Below are 27,233 nucleotides of genomic sequence, written 5' to 3'. Positions count from 1 at the left end.
CCTTTATGGTTTGACTTTGATTCTAGATTCGTACTTCTGTTTTCCGCCCCTGGTGGGATAAACCAAATAATTTTCATCCTCCTTTTTAGATCTGTTCCCAGAAATAAGAATTGCCTGATGAAATTATAAAGGAATATAATAGAAAGACTATCTATTGTCCTATAGCAAAAGTCAAGCAAAATCTGTATGAGTGCATGCTACACAGTGGGTGTTTGTTAAATGTAGATTATAGACTATTTCAAACTTGCACATGGAAGAACTCTAAGTGTAGCTCTGTTATACATATGTCCATCTTTCTCTCTATTCTTAAAGTCTCAAAACCCAAATGTTAGGTTTACATGTAATTTTCTTTAGTTCAAAACATTTTAACTCACATCTAACTCACATATATGAGTACATACATACACAAATATATATGTATGTAAATATATATTTTAAAATCCATTGTGATTAAGAATTTCTGCTTCTCTACAGAATGAAATAGTTTGCATGAGCATTCCAGCCGAAGAAAATTTAAAAAGCTGGTTAAAATAGGGAATTATCTCTTTAAAAGTATCAGAAATTTTCAGTGTCAGTGAGATCTGGGTGGTGGGGGGGAGTGGTGGTGGCTAAAACCCTAAGGATGAAAGAACCTCTGAGAGATGAATTGACAGCTGCAGCCACTTTTATTCTAGAAGACTTCACTGTTTCTAAGCAGGAACAGATGTCCAAGAACTGAACCTTTGTGTTGGCAGAAAGCTATTGGGTGTGGACATAGAGCTTTTGGTAGGAACTTGGGCACCAGCATGCAGGGCGTGCCAGTCTGGGTTTTTACAGGGAAGGAACCTAAAAATCTAAACTGAGTTTTAAACTCAGGCAGCATTTTCTCAGTCTTGTGAGAAAATTCTAGAATCAGGTATCGATCAAGGGAGGGGCCCTCATAGACACTAGGCTCAGAGTTTAAAATCCTAGGTGATCGATCAAAGGGTGCCTAAGTGGCTCAGTCAGTTAAATGTCTGACTTCAGCTCAGGTCATGATCTCGTGGTTCGTGAGTTCAAGCCCTGCGTGGGCTTGGTGCTGACAGCTCAGAACTTGGAGCCTGCTTCCAATTCTCTCTCTCTCTCTCTCTGTCCCTCCCCCTCTCACTCTCTCTCTCTCAAAAATAAACATTAAAAATAAATAAATAAAATGAAATCCTAGATGATCAACTATGCATCAAATGTAGACAACTGTCCTGGTTTCCAGTGCAGATTGAACACAATCCCTCTTTGGGTTAAGATGGTCAGCCTCTGCTCCATCTGCCCAGCAGAGGGAAGGCTTAATCATCTGTCAAGGAAGCTCATCATGTGGTGACTTTTAAAACACAATATTTATCTGACCCAACCGTATGACCAGAATGAAAAACAAAAGCATAGTAAACTCTAATCTGCAGTGATCCATGTATTGGAATTACTGACAAAAACTTTAAAATAACTTTGATAAATATGTTAAAGAAAATAAAGGGAAAAAATAAGGAATTTCACCAGAACAGTGGCATCTATGAAAAAGAAACAATTAGAAAGAAACAGGTAAGCTAACAGAAAAATAGGCAAAAGTCTTGCACAGGCATTTCATAAAACAGGGTTTTGGAACGATCAATAAATATATGAAAACTTTCAACTTCATTCTCATCAAAGAAATGCAAATCATGAGATGCTATCACTAGACACCCACAATGATGACTATGAAGAAAAGTCAAAAAATAGCAAGTTTTGTTAAACATGTGGAAAAACTGGCATAAATTGGTGTGATCACTTTTGCAATTATTAGGCAGTATCTTATAAAAATAGAATATAAAGATTCAGTTTGACCCAGACATTCGACCCCTTCGTGTCTCTCTAACATATATTTAACAAAAGACATACAAGACATTCAGCACAGCTGTATACATAATACTCAAAAGTTGAAACAACACAAAATGCCTATTTACCGTAGAAGTGGTTTCATGTATAACCTAGTGCACGAGCAATGAGAACAAAGACTACAGGAATTGACAGAGAAGAATGTCTCGAAGATAATTTGAACAAAGTAAGCCAGATACTACAGTGTGCATACTTCAGATTACATTCACTAAGTTAAAATGAATGTAAAATTGATCTATAGTGTATGAATTCAAGATGGGTATTTTAAGATTGAAATGGTGCACAAGAAACAACTTTGGGATATTAATAATGTTCTATTTCTCGATTTGGATGTTAGTTATACAATTGTGTTAACGTTGACAATTCATTGGACAATGCACACTAATTCCTTTTGTTATATTTCAATAAAGAGTTTACATTAAAAATAAAACTAATTTTTATTTTAAAGCCATGAAAAATTTTGGGGCACCTGGGTAGGTTCCGTCGGTTAAGTGTGACTTTGGCTCAGGTCATGATCTCGTGGTCTGTGGGTTCCAGCCCCATATTGGGATCTGTGCTGACTGCTCAGAGCCTGGAGCCTGCTTCGGTTTCTGTCTCTCTCTCTCTCTCTGTCTCCCTGACCCTCTCCCACTCATGCTCTATGTCTCTCTCTCTCTCAAAAATAAATAAACATTAACTTTTTTAAAGTCATGAAAAATTTTAATGAATTCAAGGGAACGTATATAACCAAGGTAGTGTTGACCTTTGAAGTACTCATATTTGAACTTTACATTGTATTTTATCTCTAGTGATGAAGCTAAGACTACATAATTTATTGCCTAAACTCTTAGAATTGTGTTTTAATACCTTTGTGTAAATTATTTTTGAAAATTTGGATTATTACTGTATTTTAATCTTTTTGCCAATATTCAATTATTAAAAAATTAAAAAGTAATAAATGCTGAAAAATTTCATATTAAATTCCTGTAACAGTAAGTAATAAGAGAAAATAGTATTCTAGAAAAGTAGAAACTTAGAAAAAGTGTTTAAAATACTGTGCTATGGACAATGATTAGTTTGTTTTCCAGAGAGCATTGGCATACTTATAAATCTAAAACAAAAGCAACGTGGGTTATTCTGATGACATTCCCAAGGAAAAGTAAGAATGAAATAAGTGATTTTACTTGTGTGGCTTGTCCAAGGGCCTTGCTATGACAATCCTGTTGATAAAAATGTAACCTAGTCAGCAAGATCCTTTATTTACTACAATAGTTGGTTTAGTCAGACATTACCACCACAGGTATCATAATTATGACATTTTAAGAAGCTTTTTATAAATTAAGTCAACAGGCCAGTTTTTAGCCAAACATAAGTACAAAATCCACAGTGAATAGGCTCACTATTGAATTCTCTTATCTACTGAAAATTATATTTAAAGGAGAGCACATAGGAACTGATGGATGGTGAAGGCGCATGTTTTTGGTAGCATGCTGAAGGTAGGTATCTGATACCTTTGTTCAGGTTGTGCGTTCAAAATTAAAGAACAAATATAAAGCCGTAAAATAGCTGATACTTTTGTCTGTCATTGTTCTTGGAATCTCCACCACATGCATCATTGGGTGTTTTAAGTTTTTACTTATTTATTCAACTTGGGCAAGAGACCTGGATTTTCCATAAAAGGCATTTTCAACTTGTATTTCACCATATTCATCAGGCTGCTTTATAATTATCCTCTTAGATATCACGTTGAATTACAATTGGATGTGAATTTCCTCAAGGATCTAGTGGTCAGGAGTTTGATGTTTCCCAGCAGGAAAACTCTGTTTACATGCAGAGGTTTTGTTGTTGTTGTTGTTGTTGTTTGTTTGTTTCCCACCCCTTTGTTTTCAGTGAAGCTGCTGTCTTGGGGCCAAGAGTTTATTTGGAAGGCCCTCCCTGTAAGACCTTATGGTTGAGTCTGGCCAACATTTGGGTACTGATGACCAAGGAACGAGAAAGTCAGTTGTGCGGCTGGGATTGTGCTAGTTTTGATCCACAGCGACAAAAGGGATTCTGTGTTGTGTGTTCACACATGGCCCCCTATTTTCAACATGCACACCAACAGTATTACTTGTGGGCAGTGGCCCTTGGACAATTTGTCCACTATGTATTTTCCCTGAGGCTGTTGAGATTTTCACACAAGAGGAGTGTTTGGTGGCCTTTGTGTACTTTCTTTCATTCTGGTGGGCTCAGTGTGTTGTGATGTTACTTGTTGTGCTGGCACCTGTTCGTGCTTTCCCAACTAAAGAAAAGTTCTATTTGTTATTTTCAGCAGATTTAGGGTAGTGGTAAATGGTATAAGTGCCTTGAGAGAAGTGAATTTAAAAAGGTCAATTTTCAATACTATGATCCAAAATTAGATAAAATAATTGACTTTGAGACAAACAGAGGGTCTCAGTTCAAGTTCTTGCTTCGTCAATTTCTAACTGTAAAATTGAACGAGGTATATCAGGCTCTGAAGTTTCCATTCTTTATCTGTAAAATGTAATAATCATACTATCAATTTCTTAGGTTTGTTGTGGAGATGGAAGTTGATTAATGCACAGCAATTAGAAGAGTGCTTGGCAGGTACTACACAATATAGTAAGGTTAGTTATTATTATTAAAAATATTCTTAAACTACTTCTTTTTTTAATTTAAAAAAATTTTTTAACGTTTATTTATTTTTGAGACAGAGACAGAGCATGAACAGGGGAGGGTCAGAGAGAGGGAGACACAGAATCTGAAACAGGTTCCAGGCTCTGAGCTGTCAGCACAGAGCCCGACGCGAGGCCTGAACTCACAGACCGTGAGATCATGACCTGAGCCAAGGTCGGCCACTTAACCGACTGAGCCACCCAGGCGCCCCTCTTAAACTATTTCTAATACATAACTTGCTACTTTAGAATTTAAAGGGTTAATACCTAATTTTACTGTTACTTTCTGTGATTCAAAACTGGGTAACATAATTTGTTTTGTTTGTAATAAAAATATAAAGCAGGCAAAGGAAATAAATACTTTTGAATTCCGTAGCTAATAGTTCATTTCAACAAACATTCAGCTGTTAAATATTTACTTCAACACCAGAAGAGTTACAAAATGTAGGATATAATCCTGGTCTTCAATGGACTTAAAGTCCAATAGTGTTTACATTCTAGTAAAGAGAAGGAGGAAGACTGAGAAAAAGGGAAACAGAGAGAGAGAGAGAAAGGGAGTGTGGTAGGGAGAGAGATAGTGAAGGGGGGAGAGAGAGGGAGAGAACAAAGTGTTACATTTAGTTGGTTAAGAACTGTAGCTGTGGCACATAACTCCAGTTAACCAAATTCATTTATGTATTTATTTACTTAGTGTTTTGATTATTCATTCATTATTTTATGCATTCTTTTAAATAGTATTAATTAATTTCCTTATTATTTGTAATAGATAAATACTACTTTTCATAAAAGTAAAATATAAATACACTATATGCCTTCAGGGATAGTACACTTTTTTTGGTCTTAAGCCAAAAAAAAAAAAAAAACTAAATTAGAAAAAGAGAGATTCTAGGTATCCCGGGATATGGAAAAAAGTACATTGTCTCAAACAAATGAGTTTCCTTAAAATAATGTCAGTAGAGACTAAAGGTTATTTATATAGTCAAAGAAAATTTGCACCAGACGGAGTTAAACAGACAAGGAAGACTTTATTCAAGACTATTATAATAGGGGTCAAGATTATTACAAATTGGGAAAGAAAATAAATGCAACTACACCAACACAGAGGGGAGGAGAGTTTCTAAGAACTGGGGTGAGCTGGTGGAATAGTACTGGAGGAGGTTGATCAATGTGATTGGGTCAACCGATGATCCCTGTAAGAGGTGATGGAAGTTGGGCTCCTAACCTCCCACAGAAACTGGGAGACATGGGTGCTATTATTCCTGAAGATTATGTTCAAAGACATAGTTCTCTGATCCATAGGACAGGTGTTCTAGGGTTGTAAAACTAGCAAGAAATTGGGAGAAGATTTATATCTCAGTCATTCAAAAAATGAATTTATACTTGGACATTTTCTAAATTAAGTTTTCTAGAAAACCTTTTTCTAGAAGGGGCCTACAGTCAGGAAGAGTCTTGCTAAAGTATAATCAAACTGAGGGTTGCAGTAAGACGGTCTTGGTCAATGTCCAGCTTCAAAATACATATTTACAGTAATTTTTTAGACTAGCAAACAAAACAGAAAGTGAAAATAAAAAGCCATTAACAAAAACCAAAATGAAGAGTTCCATAATAAATACATAACCAAACATGTGAGAAGAAAGTTCCAATATGTGACCATGCTGCTAATTTAGTATTGCTATCTAATGTTTAACAAGACTCACAAATAGTGATACTGAGACATCACAAAAGACCAGATAGATAAGCATGTAACATAGACCAGCAGTTGTAAAGAAAATTGCCTATATGCCAGTTTTTGCATCTTCAACTTGAACTTAAACCTAGTGCTGTGTGAATGAACAGCATAATGATTCAAAGGCTGCCCCTATTTTCCAGATTATATTTCATTCAATATGAACAGATGGTCTCCCATTTAGACAAATTGTACCTCAAAACAAAAGATTCAATTCTCTGCTTATAGAAGATACATATTCTGCCAGGTATTTTTCTAAGTAAGCATGATATTAGATAAATAAGAAAAACAGTTGTAATTATAGTGAAGTTACCTGTCAGCACTGGTGATTTCCTGTGGAGCACATTTTTATTTCTAGTCTTGTAAGCAGAATAAATTTAAATTCTATCTCATGGATGAAACACATTTTTAATGCCAGTGACACTGACATTTCAAATTTTAAATGATTATTGCTGAATTACAGAGACTTGCAATTAAATTATAAAAGGGACCAGCGAACTATATAAAAGCTGTACTCATTAACTTCCTAAATAGCTCTAAAATATTTAAAAATACAATTCTCGTTAATTTTTAAACAGTTGCTGGTAATTATTTAGTGGAGGTGAAGGACGTGAGGGACAAGATTCCCTCAAGAGGTAGAAAATGAGGGTTTGACACAGATTATATGTTGTTTTTTAACTTAAATGAGAGAAACTACCATCTCAGTATGTGAACAATTACATAATCACAGTCATCACATTACCATCACCGTCACCACCATTATAATCATCATCACTATCCTATCTCCCTCATCACATACTAACCTGGGAGGGGAAAAAACTAAAAACACTTCCCTCAGCTCCAAATACTCCTCCACCTACTAAGCTGTTTGTTTCTCATGATCAGCTTAAGAGCTCCCTACCTCTGCTTCTCCTCTGTCCGTCCACCTTTGCTGCAATCCTCCACAGAAACTGCTTTTGTTAACAGCCTGGAACAAACAGTGCATTTCCAGAAGAGATGTTTGCTACTTTTCTCAACCATTTCAACACGAGCGACTTTAATATCATCATTTGTCCCACCCTCTTTGTAAATGATACCACGATCCCAGCCAAAACACTGAGATTATGCTTGGTTCCATGCTCTCCATTTCTCTACCCACAATTCCTAGGGAAGTTGTGTACATGTGTGATGGTATCTATCCACTTCTCCAAATGTCCACACCATTAAACTTGTATAAGTCAGTCAGTATTGTTTTGATTACTGCAGTCTCCCCTAATTTGTCATCCTTTTTCTCCTGTACTCTCTAATCCGATTTCTACATGATACGCAGAATTACCTTAAAAAAAAAAAAAAAAGAGCACTGCATCACTCCACTTAAAAGTTTTTAGTTACTTTTCAGTGTACGTTGATTAAAACTAAAACTTATTTAAATGACCCTTTCTGTAAGAGCCTACAGTTTTATCATTCTTCTTGCCCATTTAGTTCTAGATGGCCTGGTCGCTTTCCATTTTCTCACACATAAACCTTGCTGTCTTAAGGCCTTCACACCTGAGATTGTTCCTTCCTGGCTGTTTTCTTTCCTTGTGTTTGCTTATGTCCAAACTCATGACATGGAATACATTAGATATGCACAGTACATTTATGTCAATTATATGTTCCTAAAGATGTTAAAATTAAAGAATTGGTCTTAAAGTTATTTTTCCAGGATTACTTTATCTCATCTCTCAGTCTTAATTTTCTTCAATTGTTCCCCATCTCTTTACCCTATTCATTTAGGTATATCCCATATTTTAATTTGCAATTGAATATTTGCTTTCTTACTTTTTTGTTGTAATCGTAGTGACATTACCTATCAGGTCTGGTGATTTCCTATGGGATACATGTCTATTTAAATGAATGAGTCAAAAGATAGTTTTTAAAAAAAAAATTTTTTTTAACGTTTATTTATTTTTGAGACAGAGAGAGACAGAGCATGAGCGGGGAGGGGCAGAGAGAGAGGGAGACACAGAATCTGAAGCAGGTTCCAGTCTCTGAGCAGTCAGCACAGAGCCCGACGCGGGGCTTGAACTCACGGACTGCGAGATCATGACCTGAGCCGAAGTCAGACGCTTAACTGACCGAGCCACCCAGGCGCCCCAGAAGATAGTTTTTTAAATTCTATTTCATAAATGAGACTCAACTTATGCTCACTAGTGTCATGCTAACCAGAGAATGTGTCCTGGATGGCAGGAATCATGTATATACTGTTTACTGCTTTATATTCACTGGCCCATAAGGCTGTAAGTTATATATAAACACATAACTTTTAAATAAATTAATGAAGTAAGATACAGGGTTACTCTTTCTCCACTAAGAAACTTTTCTAAATTCCCATTTTAACCACAGTCTAGACTTTCTTTTATGTTTTTATTACTATGAAAACAAGAAAATATTCTAAACCAGAGTCTGCATTTCATTAAGCCATGTATAATAGAAACCCAAATGTAGAAATCCATATTGGGGCACCATGGTGGCTCAATCAGTTAAGCCTCCAACTCTTGGTTTTGGCTCAGGTTATGATCTCACAGTTTGTGGGTTTGAGCCCAGCGTCAGTCTCTGAACTGACGGTGTGGAGCCTGCTTGGGATTCTCTGTCTCCCTCTTTTTCTGTCCCTTGTGTGTGCCCTCTTTCTTTCTCTCAAAAATAGACAAATAAGCATTTAAAAAAAAAAATCCATTATCAATTTTTATTATATAAAACACTATTTTCTGACGGTGACTTTTTTTTTTTTTTTGACAAACCTGTTCCTTGGTGGAATAGGTATTTAGCCTAATCTACCAAGGAGAAAATTTAAATTACAAAAATCGAATGAAAAGCTCCCGTGCGTTATATCTGAGGTTGCTGCTTTGATTTCATAGATGCTAAACTGTCCTCTAGGTTTGGAAGGAACATGATATAACTGAATACTATTGATGAAAATTTCTGAATATCATCAGTTAGATGTTATCAAGAGAAAAATACTTTATAGCAACTGCCAGTATCCTCTTTTCCTTTGAGGAAAGAAATAATAAATAAATAAAGAACTTTGAAAAGAGGTTTGTACTGGGAGTCCTCATCTGAAAGAGCAGGAACATCTACTGCACTATACTTGAGCACAGCTGGGGGCCTTAATGAATAAGAACATTGAGTTCTCCTTCAAGCAAGGTTAATTTAGAGCTTTTCTGCCTTCAGAATCATCCATAAATTAATTTCTACAACCTATAACATTTTTATTAGTTCTTTCAGGAGAAATTTTGAATGTAATGTGCATAAAAATCCTATAATCTCACATTTCCTGCCTAAGAATGAGAAGAAACACCAAATAGAAATGTTTAGTGCTGTACCTTACGCTCGTCAATTAGCAGTGTTATCAAAATACACGTATTTTAGGAATGTACAAAAAACTAAACTGTGTGCTGATTAGAAATTTCTTTTCTGCTCTGATAATTTTTCCAATGTATCTTCCAGTGCTTATTTTTAATATAAGGTTGTTTTCTTGCTTACCAATTTTGCTATAATCCATTGTTGAATTACTACTTGTCAAGAAATTGATTTTTTTCACTCCCTGTTTTCTGGTGCCTGATTATATGAACTTTATCATTTATTTAACCACTTTTCCTAAATTAACCAGGTTTCCTAAGCAACAAAATGGGTTTTGGGCTAAAAATAATTGCTGACAGACCATCTATCATTAACAAATTAGGATTGGCCTACTTTATTATTAAATAACTTATGACTAGCCTTTTCTAACCTTATCCAATTATACAGTGGTATTTAGTCAAAAAGGCATTCCTTTTATGGAACTGGTTAGTAATACACTCCAAGTTCCTTAAGTTGTTTGACTAGTGACAGTGTGGAATCCTGCAATTTCTAAATTGTTAAAGCTTGTGAAATTACTATACATCATAGTGCCTCTAAGTTGATAACTCTGAATGGTATACTTAATATTTACGAAGAAGGCAGATCTCATATCAAGTATTCTTACCATACACATGCAAATAATAATAAAAGGGGTGAGGAGATACTTTGCAAGGTGATGGATGTGTTTATTACCTTGACAGTGGTGATGATTTCATGGGTGTGTACTGATCCCCAAACTCATTGAGTTGTATACATTAAATATGCACAGTTTTTTATACATCAATCATACTTCAATAAAATGGTTTAAAAATAAATTACTTCCAAAAAGAGTCATGCTGTATCAACTCATACTCATACTATATTCAAGGAATTAAGATAGGAACTTAAACAATTGTGCTTTTAGGCATGCCTGAGTGGCTCAGTTGGTTAAGCGCTTGACTTTGACTCAAGTCATGATCTCACGGTTGGTGAGTTTGAGCCCCCCATCTGGCTCTGTGCTGACAGGTCTGAGTCTGGAGCCTGCTTTGGATTCTGTGTCTCCCTCTCTCACTGCCTCTCCCCTGCTCACGCTCTGTGTTTCTCTCTCTCAAAAATAAATAAACATTGAAAAAAACACAATTGTGCTTTTAAGTTTTCTTTTATGATATATTTAAATATAACACACACATATAATTTGTATATATATATATATATATATATATATATATATATACACACACTATTCTATCATTATTTAATACATACATATATATACATATATGAATGTTAGTAAAAAATATTGAACTGTTTATTGAATGATTAAAATATTGAATTAAGAAATAAAATATTAGAAGTAATTTAGAAACTTTCTTTCCAACAAGACCAACATTTCCCTCTGTCCTTTCCAGAATCAAACTTTCTCTTGAATTTTATGTGAAAAATTTTACTGCTTTTTCCTTCATATATATATATATATATATATATATATATATATATATATATATCCCTAAACAATGTATCATCTTGTATTTAGCATTATGATGTACAGAATCATTCATGGTGAAGCCTTTGCTTATAATATTCTTGATTTTTACTGCATAGTAATCTATTGCAGTATCACAACACAATATATTTATCCTTTGTGCTATGGATTTATCCAATGCTTAAGTTACACAAATATAATGCTATGAATATTATTGTGCAAGTCTCCTGGATACATATAGAACTGTTTTCAGGGGGTGTTACCTTGGACAGGCATCTCTGGGTCACAGAGTTTGTCCATCTTCAAATCTGCTATAGAAGACTAAACTATTTTAAAAATGGCTCATGAATCAATGTACCCTTGTACAGAAAATGACAACATTTCAATTCAAAATTTGATATTGCACATTTATTTTTTCCCAATAATATGGAATATTATTATTTTAATGTACATTTTTAAATTTGGCATTTTTCCCTATATTTACAAGACGCTTGTATTTTCTCTTCTGTAAGATGTTTGGCAGATTTTGATTATGTTTTTACTTGGCTGTTTCTCCTTTCTCTTAAATGATTGTTAGGAGCTCTTTATATATTTCAGGGTTTAATTCTTCAGCAAACAATTATGTTGAAATACTATTTCCTAATTTGTGCCCCCCCCCTTTTTTCCTCTCACACTTTTTCATGTGTGTTTTTAGGAGCACACTTCCTAAATTTAATATAGCTCTATTTTTTATTTTAGTCAATTTTCTTTTAGTCTTATTAAATAATCATTTTCCTTACAGAGAAACAGGAATATCTAAAGGGTAATTTGTATTATCACCAATATTTATTCTAAAGGATACTTCAAATTCTATACGATACATATTATTTATCAAATCATATTCATTAATTTCTGTTAATCTATATTATTTCACTTGAGAGTTAAATCACTTTGACTATGATGTGTGATAAGAATTCCATTTCCTTTCATTTTCATACAAAAGTCCAGTCTTTCCAGGGTCATTTCTTAAATCGTCCATCCTCTCCCCACTGACCGTCAGTGTCCACTCTGCTTTATATCACGTTTCAGTAGGTGTGAGTGCATTTCAGGCTTTATGTTCTGCCCCCTCACATGGACGCCTTCCTGCCCACGTTTGGACTCTGACACCCCATGCCCGAGGGGATGATATCCCATGCCTCACTCATGCCAGAGCATGCAGAAGTCCTTCTCACTTGGCCTGGCTCTGATAGGGACCCACACAGCATCTGTCTCTGTACCTGGGCATCCTCTTTATTGTCCTTTGGATCTGACAATGCAGACCTCTATGCATAACCTTCTCACACTGATTGGGCTCCCGCATTTCACACCAGGCTCTCCTTCAGCCTGTTTGGGCTCTTCTACCTTGACCAGGCCTTCTCCCAACTTGTAACCTTCCATACCCAATTAAGCCCTGACATCCACACTATGTTAGCCCCATGTGTGAGTGCTCTCCTTATTTTGCTTATGGTCTGACCCCCAAGCTGGGACATTTGTCTCCATGACTGTGCTCAGCTATCTCTTCAGAATGAACACAACAGTAAAACTGCTGCTCAGCTAAAAGGGTGGGGTTCAAAGAACAGAGTAAAAACAGCAGGGCCCAAAAGTGTCCTTCTGTACTCCAGCAAATAGTTACTGCATTAAGGACTACTTCCCAACTTTTAAGCTGTGGAAAAACAAACAAACGAAAACTATACATATATTCCGGAATCTAGTGGATAAATTACTGTTAAGTAATTTTTGTGAATAACTGAGTGAATACTTTTTAATGAATGATTAAATGAATAAATGATTAAGTAAAATATTAAAAATATTAGAAAACATCATAAATTGTAGCTATAACACTGAGTGAAATTTAGTCTATTTCCATGACGGTAATTTAGTTTGTGTTTAATTTAATGATCTCACTTAGGATTTCTTACAGATGGATACATTCTTCAGATACATATTTACTTTTTTGGCATCTCTACTCTTCTGTTAGGGAATAGATAATCCTAAGAGAACAAGTCTTAATAGAAACTAGGAGCCTAAGACGGGTAGGAAAGTGGTTTGGCTAAGTACAAAAGAATATTTAAATAATGTGGAGGGAAGAGTAGGAAAAAATTGTTAAAGATGGGCCTCAGTAAGAAAAATGGCCTCTTTGAATAGAGTTTTAGTTGGTAAGTAATAAAAGCACAAAGTGAGAATGGGTATAAGATTTGGAAGGTGGAAAACCTGAGGAGGAACGCAGATTTAATTTTCTATGAAGTAGGGAGTATTCACTTGAGCAAGAAGATAGTACACTAAGGAGTAACATGAAGGGCACACCAAACCAGAGTAAACATCACATAGACAAACTTTGGGAGAGAGTCCGATAACTAGGCACAAGATATTCGCAACATATTATGGTGGCAGAAGAATAGAACGAGGGTTGACAAATAGTTCTATGTAAATTTAAGATTCTAATTGTTTTACAAAGTCCTCAGATATTCAAGAGTATTACCAAATTAGAATGTAGTAAAATTGGTTGTTTTTTTCTTCTTCTTCTTCTTCTTTGGGATCTTCTCATTCTTCCAAAGTTACCCGCCGGGGGATAAGTAATGTATGCTGAGATGTCTGTTTAATGTGAATTTGAAGTTCAAAATGAGATTTCAGAAGCTCAAAAATAAAATTAGCAAGTAAAATAAGTGCATTTCTAATGGAACTCTGGAGACCTAATACTCCATAATGGAATATGATGATAATTGGCTTTTTGAATAATTTTATGCTTTTATGTCTATTTTGAGTGTTCTATTGGAATCATACAATTTTATTTTCATGTTATCAGGCTACTTCTGCTTAATAGTATAACAATATGAATACATTCTATTATTTTATTAGTTTGGTCAAAAAGTACAATTAGACCACTTTCTAGAATGTGCTGAACTGCTTTCATTACTTTATCTCTATATATCTTCTATCACTTATTTTTCAAAATAATATAAATTCTCAATCATTAGTTCATGCTTAAACAAGTTAGTGAAAAATACTTATGCAAATTTGTAGATTTTATCTGTCACATTTCATCTAATTCTCAGTGCTGTTAAGATAAAAATAACACTAATAATGTTAAAAATAAAACCCATTGCTTATATATGATCTCAAAACCCTTCTGTAAAAATCTCTCCTACCCACTGCACATTTATGATGACAACAGCATTTAAGTGACAACAGCAACATTTCATCTTCACATTTGGATTAAGAATGGACAACTCAGTGTATGCATGAACCTAAAAGATTTGAGAACGCAAATGTGATAAAACACAGAAGTCTAGTTGATAAATGACTTTTCTTGATCACAGGATAGATATTTGTTACTTATTTGTAGCAGATCTTCCAGGTATCATGTTGATTTAACGTGTTACAATATCATAATAACTTGGCAGAATTATTAAAATTTTCAGTTATATATTAGAAATATTAATAATATACACTGTGATAGAGTGTATTTTACAATCTAGATACACAAAACATTAAACAAACATAAATATGTGTATGTATGTATATAAAAATAATTGTCAAAAAATTTTCGATATTAATCAGGTCATGTTTGTCTATTTCGAGTCGCTATTTATACTCTACCACAATCCTGTAAGGTGGATATTTTAATATATAATTTGATTCAGGTTACATATCTTAGATATTCTAGCGCTATCAATTGGAGGAAGTGATATTCAAATGCAAATCTGGATGTTATAAATTTTGATGTGAAAATCATCATAAATAAATTTATTATTATATATTTATTATAATTAAATACTATTTTATTGTGTAAACAACTTGTCTAAACACTTTTGATCATATTAATTTATTCATTTTAGCTATATCTCAATTCCAATAGAAATCTTAACGTGTTTTAATGAAGCTTCCTTAATAATCAATTTTTTTAATGTTTATTTATTTTTGAGACAGAGAGAGACAGAACATGAACGGGGGAGGGTCAGAGAGAGAGGGAGACACAGAATCCAAAGCAGACTCCAGGCCCCCAGCTGTCAGCACAGAGCCCGACGCAGGGCTCGAACTCACGGACTGTGAGATCATGACCTGAGCCGAAGTCGGACGCTTAACCGACTGAGCCACCCAGGCGCCCCAACTTCCTTAATAATCAAACAATATTGAAGGTATCCTCCCCTCAGCATTCTTTATTCCCTACACTCCTTTTTTTTCCACCCTAGCATTTGTTATTATCTGAAGTAGGATGCTGGTGTGAATGGTAACACTTAATGGCAACTGCTAGTAGTTTGACAGCTGCCATTTATGCAGGGCTTACCACATGCCAGGCACTGTTGTTAGTGTTTTCTGTATAATTAATTACTCATTTAATCTGCAAGACAATCCAGTGAGGTACATAGTAAAATTATTCCCAATTTACAGAGGGGGAAAGTGGAATGCAGAAAGGTGAAGCAAGATCTTGCCCAGATTCACACACTACTGAAAAAGCATAGCCTGAATTTAGCCCTTAACTAAGTCCTAGAATTCTATTCTATACTCACTATTCTATACTGACTCTCAAGATATTATTTTAAATTAAACAGCAGTGATGTGCTTCTACAAATATATATAATGTTTTAATTATGTATGTATATACTTATAGGTATATATAATGTTTTAATTATATATGTATATGTATAAAAATCATTTAACTATCAGTTACTTTTTGTTCATTCACAGTTTAACATAAATGAAATTTTTGAAGTCATTTCTCCCTCTGAAATATTTAACATGCAGTGGAATGTAAAGAACAGATAGCACATTTCCCCCTTTCTCTTGAAAGTATTATTTGAAATAATGCATCCTTAACAAATGACTTGGCAACTTTTTAATAAGCCTTTTTATTTCCTACTGAAAAGGAATTTATTTCTTGATAGAAAATTTGAAAATTGCAGTTGGATCATCTATTGAAGTCATTTTATAGTTGAATGTAATTAGAAAAATATTTTTAAAGAGAACTTTTTGAAAGTAATTTTAATATATGTGTTGCATTCTCATTGTAATATCTAACATAGAAGATATTTAAAGTAACATATATTATTAAGGATGAATTTATAAAGAATTGGAAATAGACTTAGTTCATTGTTTCACTTTACACAGTTTGATTTTGAGCCAAGAGGCATCTTGTCAGTTAAATATTTTTTGAGATGTAGGAAGTTGACCTTAAAAATAGAAATTTGACTAAAAAATGTATAATAGTGTATTATGTATCTCAGTGATATATATATGTGAATTCAATACTTTTTTGTAAGTTGTTATACCAGGAGATACAACTCCTTGTCTGTATGAGCCATGTTATAAATAATGTTAAGATTCTCAGAAAACACAAAAAAGTATTGTTTTCATGCATTAAACAATGTATTTATTCATTCATTCAACTAGGATTTATTGAGAAGTTACTCTGTTCCAAGGAATTCCTCCAAAAGCTGTCAAAACAATGGGGAACCAAGCAAAGAAGATTTCTGTCCTGTGTTTATCTTTTCATTGTAGGATACAGAGAAGAAATCTAATTAATGTATACATAGATTTAAAAGTCCAGAAAATGAAAATAGATACAATGACAGTTAAAATGATAACACTTTACTAAGAAGTGTTATTTGGGCTGAGGCCTGACTGGTAAGAAAGAACCATACATGCACCCTATTTATCTGGGAAACAGAACATTCTAGATAGAACAGATAATGAGGCACAGGACAGGGTGTGGAAAGGAAAGCCTTTAATGTAATCACAAGTGTTTTTACAAGAGGGAGGAAGAATGAGATTTGACTAGAGATGATGATAAGGCAGTATGACAATACAAAGATTGGAGTGATGCAGGAGGAGGAGGAGGAAGAAAAGGAGGAGGTGGAGGAGGGGGAGGTGGCCACAAACCAAGGAATACAGGCAGTCACAAGAAGCTAAAAAATTAAGGAAATGGATTATTCTCTCACTGCCTCTGCAAGGAAATGACCCTGCCAATAACTTGCTTTTGTCCTGGTGAAACTGATTTCAGATTTCTGACCTCTAGAATTCTAATACTTTAAAGTTGTGTTGTTCTAATTGAAAGAAAGAAAGAAAGAAAGAAAGAAAGAAAGAAAGAAAGAGAAAGAAAGAAAGAAAGAAAGAAAGAAAGAAAGAAAGAAAGAAAGAAAAAGAAAGAAAGAAAGAAAGAAAGAAAGAAAGAAAGAAAGAAAGAAAGAAAAGGAAGGAAGAAAGAAAGAAAGAAAGAAAGAAAGAAAAAGGGAAAAAATGCTGCGGCTAACTTAATGGGGTGTTGGAGAGTGCAAGTTCAAATCAAAAGATTTGTTTCTTGCATACTATGAGTACAAGTTTGAATTGTATTTTAATTGCAATGACAAATTTTGGAGAATTTTAAAGTAGGGAAGGGATATAATGAGATTTATATTAAAAGGCGAGAGAGCGAGAAACACATCAACCAAGATGCAGTGAGACATATTATTCAAGTGCAACTCTTATACTTTATTGCATTCAAACAAGCCAATGAAATAAGCCAACTAAATAGTGTAAGCCAATTGGAATAGTGTAAGCCAATTGGGTATTTGATGGCTTAATTAAAAGGAGGAACATTATTTATTTATTTTTTAACATGCTAGAGGTTTTGCAATTTAATTTTCAATGAGTCGTTATTTTTAGTGATGTATGTTGAAATAAAATGGTGTAGTGACTGTTACTTTCATACTGTGGGAAGAAGCTAAGTGAAAACTAAATTTAATAAAATGTTCATAAATTTGTATATTTGGAAGTTGGTTTATGAGTATGTGATGATTCAGCTCATCTAGGAAGGGTCATCTCTCTCTCGAGTATTAGTTACTCTAGTATTCTTTGCTACCACAGTTCTCCCAGGTCCTCAAAAGTATGAGGTACACAACTTACCTCTTTTTATTTTGGTACAAGGAGGATTGATGGCATAGTTTTACCTATTCTATCCTATGTGGATAAGGGCAAATCCTATGCAAAACTTTTCATTCTTCTTTTTTCTAATGTATAATTTCTAGGGATGTCAGAGACTCTGGATGACCTCACCTACATAGGGATATATTTTCAGGAGGTTTATAATTCCAGGAGATTTAGAAGTACTGTGCCATCTATTTGCTGCTGGAACACTGAGTGATATGGCATTTTTAGTGGAGAGATCATATGAAGCTAGCCCTCAAAAGAAGAATCCAAGACTGAGTTTTTTCATAGATTTAAGGAGTACAGATTTATAAATCCAAGATTTCATTGATCAACAAACACCCCCTCTTGTCTGAAGGTAGCTAGAAATGATCACTACTCATTGCCCTAACAATCAAATACCATATACATTTGTTTTCCTAATGCCTTTCATTGCCTCTTTGCTACTTCCTATGCCAAAGTAGTGATAATCTGACCTACTACGATACTACTAAATGCAATGGATCACCCATTTCTCATTTTTCTCTGTCAAGGAAGTTATCCCAGGGATCTTTAATATGCAAGCAGTCCAATGTCAGATTCCTACTTTGTGGGTCTATTTTCCATAAACTTTCCCAGTACCTATTAATACATCAGCCAATGATTAATTAGAGAACAGACAGAACTCTCAAATTAGGGTAATTCCAGTAGAATTTAAAGGAGCACAGGTCTTCAGTAGAGGCCAATGCCACAAGAAGGAAACCATAGGAATAAATATTTCAAATTTACACTTATCCCTTTCATCTGTTTTATGCTGGGGCTCCTCTTTGGAAACAAAAAGGGCAAGAGCATTCATTGATTTAGGACATAGTTGTCAGCCTTTTGGCTATCGGAATCATAAACCAATCACTAGTGATTATAATACAATGTATTCATTTTAAAGAAGCCTGGTCAACTTGAGGTACATGAATCATTTGCAGGCTTAAATAATGAGAAGTAGAGAACAAGATCTTTGTAATAATTTCACTGAGAAATTATCTATCTATCCATCCATCCATCCATCTCCCCTTGAAAATATCAATTCCTTTTTGAATCCCAATATACTAACTATACAGATTTTGTTTTATTAATTTTCTCCCCCAGCTTTTTAACAATAATCAGATGAACATTAGGATAATATGAAAGACTAAACAGATTCTTTTTTTCATCTGTCCCTTATGCCAAATAAGGAAGGAAGCTTCATGTGGCAAAAACCAAACAACCAAATCCAAATACAAGCAACAACCCAAACACTCAATGTATAAAACAAAAATCTATGTAGCTTGTCATTTATTATTTGATGCATGTCTTCTGCTAGTAGTGAAATAAGCCTTCACATGGGTATAATTGGGGGGGGGGAATTACACTTCTTAACCATTCTTTTCTTCCACACATAGATGTTGGTCCTTGAAATGGATTTAGTTCAAGAGTATTAAAGTTAATCATATTGGAACATAACATTAATGTATCAAATGCTATTTAAACATAATTTTAAGGAAAATTTTTAAAGAAATCTAACCACTTAATTTGATGAAGATGTATAATTTGATTTGAAATCAAATTTGTAAAAGTTGTTTTAGTCTTTATGAATTTAAAGTAGTATTTAAGAAATCAGTGTATGAATACTTCATCTCATGAATTGTAATAAATTTCAATAGGATTTAAATTCACATTTACAGAATATTTGAATTAACTGAATGATTTTGGATACATGAAAACATCAATTAAATGCTTTTAATGATTACATAATTTCTGACAATGTAATTTATTTGTATTATAGATGTTTGAGTAATATACAAATAAAGCAATTGTTCAGCACCATTCTTTTGTGACTACATCCCAACCTCTTGTCTTATATGGATGAGGTAAGCTACCTGAGCATCTCAGTTTCATTCAAAATTATTTCTCCTCTTCTCCACTCTTGATGACAAGTTGTGTAGAATCAATCATCTGCATAATTCACATTACTCCTCTTTTGCACCACCAATTCCACTAAGCTTTCTTCAGTCCCTCCTATATAGTGATCAATTCCTACCTTGTTCTATTGCATCCAGTTTTTATCCACAAATGTATCACTTACTTTGTCACAAGATATAGTTCCCCAATTCACAATTCCGATGATTTTCTTCCCTTACAAAAGACTGAAATTTTCCCTCATGCCAATAGAACAATATTATTTACCATGGATCTTCAGGTGCTCCAAAACCTAGCTGCAAAAACATATTATTTAACTTCTTCCTATGTGCAATTTACCTCCAACCTTACTGGAATGTAATGTCAGCCACTATCTCTAATTCCTCTGCCTTTGAATCTCCAAGCTTTACACTAATTAGAGGCAACAGAATTTCCCTGTCAGAAACATAGGGTCTAAGATCTGGAAGTAAACGGAATAGCATAGATTTAAAGTGGAGTTTTCAGGGATGTCTGGGTGACTCAGTTGGCTGAGCTTCAAGTCAGGTCAAGATCTCATAGTTCGTGAGTTTGAGCCCCCACATCGGGTTCGCTGCTGCGCAGAGTCTGCTTCGGATCGTCTGTTCCCCCTCTTTCTACCCCTCCCCCTCTCAAAAATAAACAAATATTTAAAAAATAAATAAATAAAGTGGAGTTTTCAGCATTGGCACATGGCTCTTCAGATTAGCAAAATAACAATGTTTTAGAACATACTTCTGTTCACAATGTATGTAAGAAGGAGAAAATATCAGTGTTGTATATCAAAAAAAATATGGTAGGTGTTAGGAGGGGGGATGCTAATGCCCTCCAAATTATTAGTTGTGCTTACATGAGTACTTCCAATGCAGGGATGATCCGTCTCCCTGGAAGGTTTTTTTTTCTGCTCAGGCTCCTCAGTCCATCCTAATTGAAACAGGAAGTCTCAACTCAGTACTATCACCTAATGAGCCTTATTTCAACTTAGGCTTTAAGAAGAAAACTTATTTATTTAATATATCATTTGAATATTTTTTAGGTATGAGATCTAAATGCAACCAGTGCAAAATTTAGATAGGATATAAATGAGACTATTGTGTTGATGGACCCTTTCACATGAAGTAAGTTAGAACCTATTTCCATAAGAAATAAAACAATTTCTATTCAGATACAAAATTTTTTGCAGATGGAAGTTATAACAGTATCTAATATTTCCAAAAATGAACACTGTAAGCCAATTCTAAAAATAATTCTACCACAGTCTCCATCTGTTACAATGCTCTGCTAAATTGTAGGATCCATACTTCTGTATCATAAATAAGCTATGGTAAGTACATTTTTCCTATGTAATTTTACTGTGGTCCACAAACTTAAGCTAACAATTTTCATATAATCCTAATGATGCTATAACTTAAATAAATAACCATGATTTTAAATAACAAATAAATTAATTCATCAAAATGATAATAATGTATTTTCCATCACATTATATTCTTTAAAGGAAATATTATACCCCCACAAAAGAGATAAATAAAGATAGTGGAACATAACAAAATAAATAATTAAGAGTTTAATCCAGGAGTTCTTAGGCATTATCCTAGTTTCACAATTGACTATATTATACTTCATGGAGAAAAAAATCTTCTTTAGGTTAAATAATAATAATTCTGTGTAACAAACCAGCCCAAACATTAGTGGTTTCTATTGCAAACATTCCCCCCCCCTCCTTGTTCACTGTGTACAGCGGTTTCCTTGGAGAAGCTCTGCTCCAGACTGTGATCTAGTTGGTTTGGCTGGGCTGCTCAGGGTTTGGTGCCAGTTAACCTGACTTTGCATAGGAGTCAAGTCCTTTTCAAGTGTGCTTAGGCGGAAGGGGTCAAAGCCACATGGAACATGCAGGTTTTATGGTAGATCAGAGGAGCAAAAGATATCAGCCCAAACTGCAAACTTCATTTATAATTTCTGCTCATATCACTTCTATATGTACATGAATGTGCAAATCAAATTACCTGGCTAAATGGAAAATAATACTCTCGGGAGAACAGATCCTTCTGGAAGAGGGAGGGGAGTGGACAATTGTAGAAAGGCAATTCACTCTGCTACAGTCTAACCTCTTGTTCATAACATCTGATTTTCTTGTGTATGCAAAATTTATAGGCATCTGCCCATGACACACTAAAAGGCTCATCTATTTACAGCAGTGGGCTGGACTTCCAGGATCTGTGGTCATCTACAATGTGAATTTAGCTTTTTCTTTTCTTTTCTTTTCTTTTCTTTTCTTTTCTTTTCTTTTCTTTTCCTTTTCTTTTCTTTTCTTTTCTTTTCTTCTTTTCTTTTCTTTTTTCTTTTCTTTTCTCTTCTCTTCTTTTGTACAGACACCTATGAACTAAAAATACACTAAACAATAGAGACAAGAAGAGGGGTGGAATAAATGGAAGATTGTAACAGGTGAAAATAGAAAGAGCTGAGCCTCAGAGAACTCAGTGGTCTCTAGCAACTATGAAACGTTGCTGGGTGGATGTTTCCAGTTCCTTCTACCCTGTGTTTAGAGACTGTACTAGCTTAGGTTTCTTTTTTCATGTTTAAAAGCAGTTGACTAGTTCAATAATATTTAGTCTTTGGCTCCACTTTCTAGGAGCCACTTCCCTTTCCAAGATCTTCTTTAGCCATGACTGAGGAGGAAATTGGGGAACTGAGTAACTAATGAAGTGGGGATAATGAACTGATATGAATGTTGAAGTACTGGCTTTCTTTTCATGCATTGTGAGTCCAGTTAAATGATTGAGTGATAATAATCTTGTCTTTTTTTGTACTCTTGCATCTCATTCCAAGGGAAGTATGTTCTCCTGATGTGTTTTTTTTTTTTTTTGATATTTGGGTAAGTGATTTGATGATTTCCTAACTAGATATTGGCCCAAATAATGCATGTTATTTAATTTAAGTGGTTGGTTGATACAACAAAAATATCTGAATATAATTTTTGTAAAATTATTTACTGGATTTTCATAAAGGAATTTTGAATATATATGAAACATTTCATGGTTTTCTTATCGTAAAGTAACTTTTGTAAATACACTTTTTAATAGCAATACAACTTTGTAACATTGTTGTTATGTTCTGTAAGTTTAATATGCAGTCATATAAAATGCATACATGTGATGTTGCATAGTAAATGACATCGTGTAATATTATTTTTCTAAATATCTCATTAAATTGGAAGGACCATTATACATTGCTAATGTTTCCTTTCTTATCCAATTCAAGAAAATGTTGAACATTTGCCAAATATATGCTTGCAATTATTATCAAGGACTTCCTGCAACACGGTCAAATGTACACAGTAGAAGCTTAAAATAATTTCACAAAAATTTGTTAATATGATTAATGTTATGTGATTAATATGCAAATAGAATAAAATTTATGATTACAAAAACTGATGTAACGCTCTTGTTTTTATAATATGTACTTTTATTTATTGCTATTAACTATAGTAAAATTTTAAATTTTAGTTTGTTTTCTACTATTTCATATGTTCTCAGTTTATTATCTATTGGAATACAGACAACTTACTTCTATTAACCAGCCATAAGTCAATAAAGAGCTATTAACCAAATGTAGGAGTTAAAATAATCAATACATTTAACTCAAACAAATGTTTAGCCATTATTTATCAGTTATTAAAGATTGATTTAAATTTGCATAGAAGCATTTTTTTATCAATATTTGTAAAATAGGTTAGCCACCACACCAGGTTTTTTGTGTTGTGTATATCAAATTGTTTTTTTTTTTAATGTTTTTAATGTTTATTTCTGAGACGGAGAGACACAGAGCATGAGTGGTGGAGGGACAGAGAGAGAGGGAGACACAGAATCAGAAGCAGGCTCCAGGCTCTGAGCTGTCAGCACAGAGCCTGATGCGGGGCTCAAACTCACAAACCGTGAGATCATGACCTGAGCCGAAGTCAGTCGCTCAACCGACTGAGCCACTCAGGCGCCCCGCATATATTAAATTGTAATCACACACACACACACGATAGTAATTTGTTGAACATCTCAAAGTATTGTCATTTTCTACATAAAAGCCAAGTGATGCTTTGGTATGAAATAGCTTATAAAATCTATAGCTTACAAAATGTATAAAGGGACTAAACAGGTGAAAATGTTTTGTTACCAAAAGATTTGTTACCAGGTAACAAGGTTAATCAACAAAATAAATGAAGTATTTATACATCATTTATTTTTCTACATGGTAATAACAGCAGATAAGTAATAGCTGATGCATACTTCAATTGCACTGATTCAGGAAATATTTTAAAATATTTTTTATGTATCAGAATGGATATCTATACTAGTATCTATCTATCAATCTATCAATTAAGATTACATTTTTCTTCATATAACAGAGAAACCTGACCAAAAGAAAAAAAATGGCTTAAATAAGCCTATAAGTCAGAGGTTTATTTATTTCATGCACCAAGATGTTTTGAGTCTGCAGCTCAGGTTTGGTGGAAAGAACATAAAGGTCATTCAGGACTTAGACTCCTCTCTCTCCTTTAGTTTGTGGCTTTTATCCTCATTGTAGCAGTAAGAGTAATGATAGATGATGTGTAACAAGTCTCTCTATATATTAGCGTCTTTAATATGGTAAAATTTCATTTCCTACTCTTCTAAAGTCTCATGCCCTACCTTAAAATTTAACAAAACATGGTTAAATTATTAGTATAACATTTGACTTTTTAAAGAAAAAAGTATCATGCCTTACTTATCTTTATAGATCACCATTTATCACGGTGCTTAAGAAATTTTATATGCGCAAAAATGAGTGTTGGACTACACTACTATGGTAACAGTAACTGTGTTGTGTGTTTCTTACACTTCTTCTTATGCACCATTGCCTACACATAGCAGAAAAGCATGAGGGCCAGAGCACTGAACGCAATCATTTTGTGATGTATTAATACTTCTGAATTCTTTAGAAACCTATTCCCTGTAACTTGTAATGAAAATGGGCTTAAAGTGACACAAAAAGGCAGAGGGACAGAAAAGGGAATTTTTTTCCTGGTCTTGACAAATTTCAAATATACCTTTTAGGTGCTATGTTTTCCTCACAAGATTCAAGCTGGGGGAGAAAAAGTAAAAGAACAATTTGAAAAAAGAACATGTTACAATAAGGAAAAAAATACTAATTGAATGTTCTTTAACAGATTAATTTAATAATATACATTTATTTCTTATGTGCTCGCATGAGTGTGTGTGTGTGTGTGTGTGTGTGTGTGTGTGTGTAAGAGAGAGATATTATACAGTTCCCCGGTATGATTGGTAGTGAACAACGTCTGGGAACACTAATAAAAACACCTGGTTTTACCTTTGTATTTAAAGTAGAAACTTCTTGGAATTGCAGAAATTCATTGCTAAATCATTAGGTATTAAATGTGGTGGACATAAATGCATAAATAGTGGATTCTATTGTTCTAGGACGTTCAAACTATGTAACTCATTTTTTTTTCTTTCATTTCAGGCATATTGACATAGGCATCGAAAAAACCACAAACTAATTCTTTTCCAGTGCCCTCAACTACCTCCATCTTTACTTCATGAAATGATTAAATATTGTAAATAAATACCTTTCTTCTCTATCAAAATTAAAATTCTAGAGGATTTCCTCTAAGCCATTAATGTGAATAACACTAATAGAGTTATTTGTACATCATTTGTGTGTTATTAGAAATAATGTCAGGTTATGTATCTCAAATATTTATTTAGCTAAAATTTTCTTAACCTTTATTCATTTTTGAGAGACAGAGAGAGGGCATGAGCCGGGGAGGGGCAGCAAGAGAGGAGACACAGAATCCGAAGCAGGCTCCAGGCTCCCAGCTTTAAGCACAGAGCCCGTCGCCAAGTTTGAACCCAAGAACTATGAGATCATGACCTGAACCAGAGTTGGACCCTTAACCGGCTGAGCCATCCAGGAGCCCCTTGAATTTTTATTTATATGAAGACATGATCTTTTGATTTTCACTTTGCTCACTAGTGTATAGTATACATTTGAATATGAAGGTGAAAAGAATACATTTAATATATTGTTTAATTATGTTTTTTTACTACTAAACCTACACGTTGAATTCTTTATTTAATATTGGAACGAAATTGTGTGTGTTTACTCTTTTTAGTATTTAGATAGAAAGCTAAGGCATACCATCTTGAAAATGTTTATTTTTGGAGGAATCCTTTGATAAGACTAATTTACCCTTAACACATATGTAAATAATTTCAAACTTTGAATATTTGCATATTTTTGATGATATTAAATTATAACTATATATATTACTCTATGTAGTTCTCCCAAGCAGATAATATGACTCATTATTCTTTCCTCCTGTTTTTAATACCAAACAATAAACAGAAAATATTTCACGGCTTTCAAAACCAGACATATTTAATAATTTGGACTGGAAACAAAACCATACCACAAAATCTACTGCAAAAAAAGAATCATCCTAGAGTAAATACATTTTAAAAGAAATGACAAATTTAAAACTTATTTAACCTAGATTGATAATTAATGAAATCCAGACATTGTCACCATTATGATGCTATTGGCCCTATTATATATATTTTTAAGTTTCATTTATTTATTTTGAGAGAGAGAGAGTGTGTACACATGTGGAAGGGAGGAGGGGCAGAGAGAGAGGGAGAGAGAATTCTAAGCAGACTCTACACTGTCAGCTCATTATTGGCTCTATTTCAAAATAAATGAGTTAGTCACACAACTTTTAATCCAGCATATAGGTTTTATGTGAGGTGAACTATTATAAAATAGGTAAAAATTATAGTTATATATGAATATATATACATGACGTGCTTAATTAATATACATTAATATTAATAAACATACGAATGAATAACTCATAGGATTTGCTGGAATTGAATTGAAAAGATTGAGCATCTTCTAAACCATCTTTATTTAAACTGCAGGAATTCTGTACACCAGTTTTGGAAATCAGAGGAATATTTCCATTCAGGATCAGAACAGCTATTTTAATTTCATGTTCACAAGTTTGTTAAGTGTATCCATTCTTGATTAGACCATTTTCTCAAGTCAACATTCAGGTAATTCACAATTTGGTTCAAACTTATTTTAGAAACACATATTGCTTTGCATTAAATTGGTACACTGATCTCAGTTTTCAGAAATTGAACTTTGATCATGAGGCTATGTGTTAGTATAAAGATTTTGCTACCCAAAATATGCATTTATTTGTGTATATGGGATGATGTATGTACTTATTGAA

General features: G+C 33.8%; 1 long non-coding RNA gene across 3 annotated transcripts in view; it reads left to right on the top strand.

The window, feature by feature from the left end:
- The window catches only part of LOC123599199, a 126,864-nt gene that overhangs the window by 70,357 nt on the left and 29,274 nt on the right, over nt 1-27,233 (top strand). For 2 of the 3 annotated variants that reach the window (XR_006713035.1, XR_006713033.1), the window contains exons 2-3: nt 25,460-25,553; nt 26,917-27,051. This is a non-coding gene — a long non-coding RNA (uncharacterized LOC123599199). The remainder of the gene's footprint in view (nt 1-25,459; nt 25,554-26,916; nt 27,052-27,233) is intronic. The other variant, XR_006713034.1, reaches the window with a different exon arrangement.

The sequence above is a fragment of the Leopardus geoffroyi genome, chromosome A1, assembly GCF_018350155.1.
Source record: "Leopardus geoffroyi isolate Oge1 chromosome A1, O.geoffroyi_Oge1_pat1.0, whole genome shotgun sequence".
Taxonomy (NCBI): domain Eukaryota; kingdom Metazoa; phylum Chordata; class Mammalia; order Carnivora; family Felidae; genus Leopardus; species Leopardus geoffroyi.
The sequence above is the reverse complement of the archived record's forward strand: the minus strand, read 5'-3'. Positions and strand labels throughout refer to the sequence as shown.